The sequence below is a fragment of the Eumetopias jubatus genome, unplaced genomic scaffold, assembly GCF_037043125.1.
Source record: "Eumetopias jubatus isolate StellerSeaLion01/CBP00866 unplaced genomic scaffold, mEumJub1_p1.0 scaffold_17, whole genome shotgun sequence".
NCBI classification, from domain to species: domain Eukaryota; kingdom Metazoa; phylum Chordata; class Mammalia; order Carnivora; family Otariidae; genus Eumetopias; species Eumetopias jubatus.
The window spans coordinates 56,062,735-56,069,147 of record NW_028274823.1 but is presented as its reverse complement, the minus strand read 5'-3'; positions in this window follow the sequence as shown (position 1 = coordinate 56,069,147).

Below are 6,413 nucleotides of genomic sequence, written 5' to 3'. Positions count from 1 at the left end.
CCTTGCCGGCCACCCAGAGGGGCCTGTGCCACAGCCCTGACAGCTGGCTTGCTGCGGGTTATGGCTCTGACAGTCACCGGCAGCTTCGTTAAGACAAAAGCCATAGTACAACTGGCTGCCTCCGAGAACTATTGCTTCCCAGCCCCACATGCTTTTTTCCAGGCAAGGCCACAGCACTGAATGGAGGGTGAGAGGGGCAGATGTCCTCCTTCCCAAGCAGCTGTTTCAGGGCTCACCCCTTTTGTTAACCCTTTCTAGGGGAACCCTAAAGGCAAACGTCTGACCATTTCATCTGCCTTGAAGCTGCACATTTGAAAAAGGCGCGTTTGTTCGTGCTTTTGACTTCAACTTGTTTCTAATAAGCCACTGGGGAAGGGGGTTGGAGGGGAGGCTGGTTTTGTCTGAGGTGTTTAGGTTTTTGTTAAAACTGTGACCCTTATCGGTGCCTGTAAAAATGTGTTGCCATCCCAGCTGGGAAGGCTGGAGGATGGGCAGTCCCAGGATCAGAGCAGAAACGGGGTGAGGTTTACATTACTAATAAATGGAAGAGGAAACATGGAGAATCTGACAGGACAAACATAATGAACTTTTGGGACCCAAGCCTTAGATTGTGTTTTAATAAAAAGACTTGGCTGCTGTGGTCTTAAAAAAAAAAAAAAATCAAATCAAAGGCAATGAGAAACATGATCTTAATCGGTAGGAAATAACACAGGTTACCCTGAATCTGGCCTGCCTGAGAATTCTGACTGCATTAATGGCTTGGGCTGGGGTACCCTTGGGAAAACAGAAAACAATAGCTCCTTTTCCATGTTTTCTTTTTCCTTTGCGGTTGGATTTAGAGGTGGTGCTGCAGGGCGGCTGTGGCTGTTAATGTCTCCCAGTAAATACAGCAGCCTTGCCGGGCTGTAAAACAAGACTGTATAGTGGGAGAACAGTTTGTCAGACTGGGGGTGGAAACCCACTTACTAGCTGTGTTAGTGGGCAGGTTCCCTAATCTATTTTCTATCTGTAATGATAATACCATCTATCTCAGAAGAATTCTGGGAAACTCGTGCAAAACTACATACTAAGTAGGACAGCGGATGTTTAAAAAATGTTACTTCTTTTCTCAGGTGGAGAAGAGAAGGCTCTGAGGCCCCATAGTTCTGAAGATGTCCTAAAATTTGCCATCTTTTTCCACCATCTCAATCCTAGTCTTAGCAAAGCTCACTGTGTTATCGCCAAGGCATTGAGGAAGATTCTAGACATAGTCCTCCGGTTCCAGTCCTATCTTATGAAGTCCCTGATCTTCTAAAATTACCGAAGTTGCAGGCGCCTGGGTGGCTCAGATGGTTAAGCGTCTGCCTTCGGCTCAGGTCATGATCCCAGGGTCCTGGGATCGAGTCCCGCATTGGGCTCCCTGCTCCTTGGGAGCCTGCTTCTCCCTCTGCTTCTCTCTCTCTCTCTGTCTCTCATGAATAAATAAATAAAATCTTTAAAAAAAAAAAAAGAAAAAAAAATAAAATTACCAAAGTTGCCCAATATGCCCAATCGTTTGGACAGGCACTGACAAGATGCCCATCAATAAAACAAGAGATGTTTCTAGACTTTTGAAGGTCAAAATGTTTCCCACACTCCTGGGCAGCCCCTTCAGTGGGACTGGTCTTCTGCAACACCTTCAAGCTGGGTCAGCTGATTGGCGCTGAAGGCAAATCAACAGGAGTCCAGGACTGTCATTAAGCCAACAGCAGAGCTAATTTAGGGGAGAGAATCCAATTTTCCAGATGACAGGTAAAAGAGTTGTAGAAAATGGACAATTATAATTTATAAAGAAGAAAAGGTTTTACTAACCTTTGAGAGAATTACTAGATTGGCCTTTTCAAACGAATGGGCCCAAAAGCTGCTGGGTGTATTTGTTAAATGGTACATGTTTTATGCATTTTTGTTTGTATTTAGCACCCAGCAATACAAAATGGAGGAACTTTAGTTTCTAAATAAGAAACTTACACTTAACCATATCTTTAAAACCATGTAATCTCATTTCTGGATGACCTCACAAGCATTAAAAAAATGCACAAAGATATTCAATCCAGAATTGGGTATAATAGCCAAACCTGGAAACCAGCTCATTGTCCATTAGTCAGGGACCAACTAGCTAAAGTATAAAACATACACACAATGAACTATTGCAAAGACATTAAAAATCATGTAGATCTGTATCTGTTGACAACTAAGGTGACCCACTACATATTGCTGGATGAGAAAAGCTTGTTAGAGAAGATCATGTGTAATATAATCCCATTTGGAAGAAGTATAGCATGGTATAGCAGCTGTCAAACTTTCTGGTTTCGGGGGTCCTTTATGCTAAAAAATTCTTGAGGACTCCTACAAAAGTTTGTTTATATGAGATATATAGACATAGATATTATCTATTGTACTTGAAAATAAAACTAAGCCTGCCTCTAAATTTTGCTGTGAACCTAAAACTGCTCTTAAATCTTTAAAGAAACTCCTAAGAAGTGAAAAAATGTTTATTTAAAAATAACAATAAGGAACCCATTACATATTAACAAAATCATGTATTTTATGAAACACAACTATATTCCGCCCCCCCCAAAAAAAACTAGCAAGAAGGGGGCATTGATTTACATTTAATGTCTGGTTCAAAAGAAGACTGGTAGATTAGCTTCTGCATTATAACAAGTATATTAGTTTGTTCGGACTGTCATAACAAAATACCACAAACTGGGGGTGGCTTCAACAACAGAAATTTATTTTCTCCAAGTCCTGGAGACTAGAAGTCCAAGATTAAAGTGTTGCTAGGTTTAGTTTCTCCTGAGGCCTTTCTCCCTGGCTTGCAGATGGCTGCCTTCTTGCTGGGTCGTACATGGTCATTCCTCTATGCACGCACATGTCTGAAGGTTTTTTTTTCCTTTGGTTATCGTAACAACCCTTTATTGAAGTATTTTCCTTTCTAGTCCTTAACTGGACATTTCACCACACCACTGTTGATGTCATGAAGGTAGCAGCCAGCCACACTGCAGCCCACGGATCAGGGCAGAGGCAGAAGGATCTAAATCTGTGCTTGTCTGTCCTGGATGGTCAGTTTCACCATAATCCTTAGACCCTTCCAATCACCATTTGGCTTGGTGATGTCATCACCAACCTTTTTTGAAGAAAGACCCAGGGGGGCTGATCTCGGAAGCCAGGGGTCTGATGTACCTATATTTCCTCTTCTTATAAAGACATCAGTCAGAATGGATTAGGGCCTACCCTAAAGGCCTCAGCCTTATTTTTACTTGATCACCCCTTTAAAGGCCCTGTCTCCAAATACAGTCACATTCTGAGCTGCTGGAGGGTTAGGGCTTCAACATATGAATTCCTAGGGATGTAATTCAGCCTGTAACAGCAGATAAAACTGAAAAGAGCTAGTAAAAGTACAGTAGAAATACTGAGAGCAAACTGAGTTAATGTCTAAAAACATATTACATTGGAGCACCTGGGTGGCTCAGTCGTTGAGAGTCTGCCTTCGGCTCAGGTCATGATCCCAGGGTCCTGGGATTGAGCCCCGCATTGGGCTCCCTGCTCAGCAGGAAGCCGGCTTCTCCCTCTCCCACTCCCCCTGCCTGTGTTCCCTCTCTCGCTGTGTCTCTGTCAAATAAACAAAATCTTTTAAAAAATAAATAACTAACATATTACATTATATATAAACCTGCCAACTTACAAAATTCTAGAAAACACAAAAACATATGAGCACATATTCCATTAACCATCAGAGTGATAATGTCACCATGTCACATAGCCTCTGGAAAACTCCACGGTATACTCACGAGAGAATGAGAGTGAAAAAAACAAGTAATATTTTTAAGAAAATAGTGTGGACCTCACACACAGCCCTAAAAGGTTCCCAGGGATTCCCAGGGGTCCAGAGACCACATTTTAAGAACTGGTGGTATAAGCTGTTACGACCTCAGGCAAATCTCTTAACCTCGTTAAGCCTCAGTCTGTAAAATGAGGGTAATAATAATACCAACTGAAGTAGGCTGTTGTAAAGATTAATGAGTTAATACTCGGGGCGCCTGGGTGGCTCAGTTGGTTAAGCAGCTGACTTCAGCTCAGATTATGATCTCAGAGTCCTGGGATTGAGCCCTGCATCAGGCCTGCTTGAGATTCTCTCTTTCCCTCTGCGCCCCCCCCTCCCCGCGCCACTTGTGTGTGAAATCTTTAAAAAAAAAAAGTTAATACGCAAATGAGAAATGTGAGCATCCCGCAAATATTAGCTGTTATTTGTGAAACATTATTTAACAATTTGATAATGATATGTGCTTAAAAGCATAGGGAGTAGTAACCTCTGGATGATGAAATTTGTTTTTAAATCAACATTTAGGGGTGCCCGGGTGGCTCAGTCATTGAGCGTCTGCCTTCGGCTCAGGTCATGATCCCGGGGTCCTGGGATCAAGCCCTGCATACAGGCTCCCTGCTCCGCGGGGAGCCTGCTTCTCCCTCTGCCTCTCCCTCTGCTTGTGTTCCTGCTCTCGCTGTCTCTCTGTCAAATAAATAAATAAAATCTTAAAAAAAATTTTTTTAAATAAATAAATCAACATTTAAACTGAAGTATAAAATACATGTTGAAAAGAGCATAAAGGCTACAGCTGGATGACTTGCCACAAGGTGAATGTATTTGATCTTTTGTTTAAAAGAGCATTTTAGGGGCCCCTGGGTGGCTCAGTGGGTTAAGCGTCTGCCTTCAGCTCGGGTCATGATCCCAGGGTCCTGGGACCGAGCCCCGCATCGGGCTCCTTGCTCCGCAGGGAGCCTGCTTCTCCCTCTCCCTCTGCCTGCCTGCTGCTCCCCATTCTTGTGCTCTCTCACTCTCTCTCTCTCTGTGTCAAATAAATAAATAATCTTAAAAAAAATAAAAAAATAAAAGAGCATTTTATTAACAACAACAAGAAAGCTATTAATAAAAACAGCCCCGATGGCAGCCCTTTCTCTCGCCTGTAGTGTCTTGGCACATCCATGTTCCCTGGAGGCATCAAGGGAGAATCTGAGAGGTCTTCCTCACTCAGTACACACCCCTGGTGCCATGGGGTTCCCTTCAGCTCCAGGGAGAGAGCGCGGCGCAGGAGTGAACCCGAACGAGCTTTGGGTCCTTACGAAGCTGGATTCTCAAGTGTCCACGGTAGTAAATTCTGAAGCTCACTTAAACATAACCACGACAAGAAGGGGCTTTTATCACGTTTCTACCATGGGTACGGAGTTTGTCTGGGACTAACTCCTTGTGTCCCCTCCCCAAAAATCAAGATGATTCTCCCGTGACGAAGTTTCTCATGTAACAACACAGATCTTGTGTGATAACTGCAGGGAGAGACCGTTTTTCCTCTTCCTCTGAGAGGAGCTGACGGTGAAGTCAGTGCCTCAAAAACCGGCTGGAGGGACGGGAGCTGCGATTTAACTCTATTCCTGGGCAGAATGAATTACTAAGTGATAACATTAAAGGAGATTTGATTATAATCACAAGTAGCAAATCTTCCAACATGTACCCCATTACAATTAGGTGGGAGGGGATCCCGAATCTTGGAAAATTCTTACAAATTTCTACAACTGACAAGGTTCTAGGAAACACAAAAACACACAAGTACATGCTCCATTAACCAACGGAGTGAAGTTGTCACTATGTCATGTAGCCTCTGGAAAAATCCACTGTAGAATCGTGAAAAGGAGAGTGAAAAAGGTAAATTACTTGTGAAAAATTACTTAATAATACAATAGGTCCTTAAATGCACAGTTACCTCTAAATTTTAAATAACAGCATCTCCAATTCTATTAAGAATTTAGGACTTGGGGGCGCCTGGCTGGTTCAGTTGGTAGAGCACGCAGCTCTTTTTTTTTTTTTTTAAGATTTTATTTATTTATTTGAGAGCAAGAGACAGAGATAGCGAGTGAGAATACTGAGCAGGGAGGAGAGGGAGAAGCAGGCTCCCCACTGAGCAGGGAGCCCGATGCAGGGCTCAATCCCAGGACCCTGGGATCATGACCCGAGCCGAAGGCAGACGCTCAACCGACTGAGCCACCCAGGTGCCCCGAGCACGCAGCTCTTGATCTCAGAGTTGTGAGTTCAAGTCCCACGTTGGGTGTAGAGATACTTAAAAAAAAAAAAATCTTTATGTTAAAAAAAAAAGAGGGGCGCCTGGGTGGCTCAGTCGTGAAGCGTCTGCCTTCGGCTCAGGTCATGATCCCGGGGTCCTGGGATCCAGCCCCGCTTCGGGCTCCCTGCTCCGCAGGAAGCCTGCTTCTCCCTCTCCCACTCCCCCTGCTTGTGTTCCCTCTCTCGCTGTCTCTCTCTCTCTGTCAAATAAATAAAAATCTTCCAAAAAAAAAAAAGAATTTAGGATTTGATAAAGTTACACTTTCCAAAGATAAAACTTAAAAAA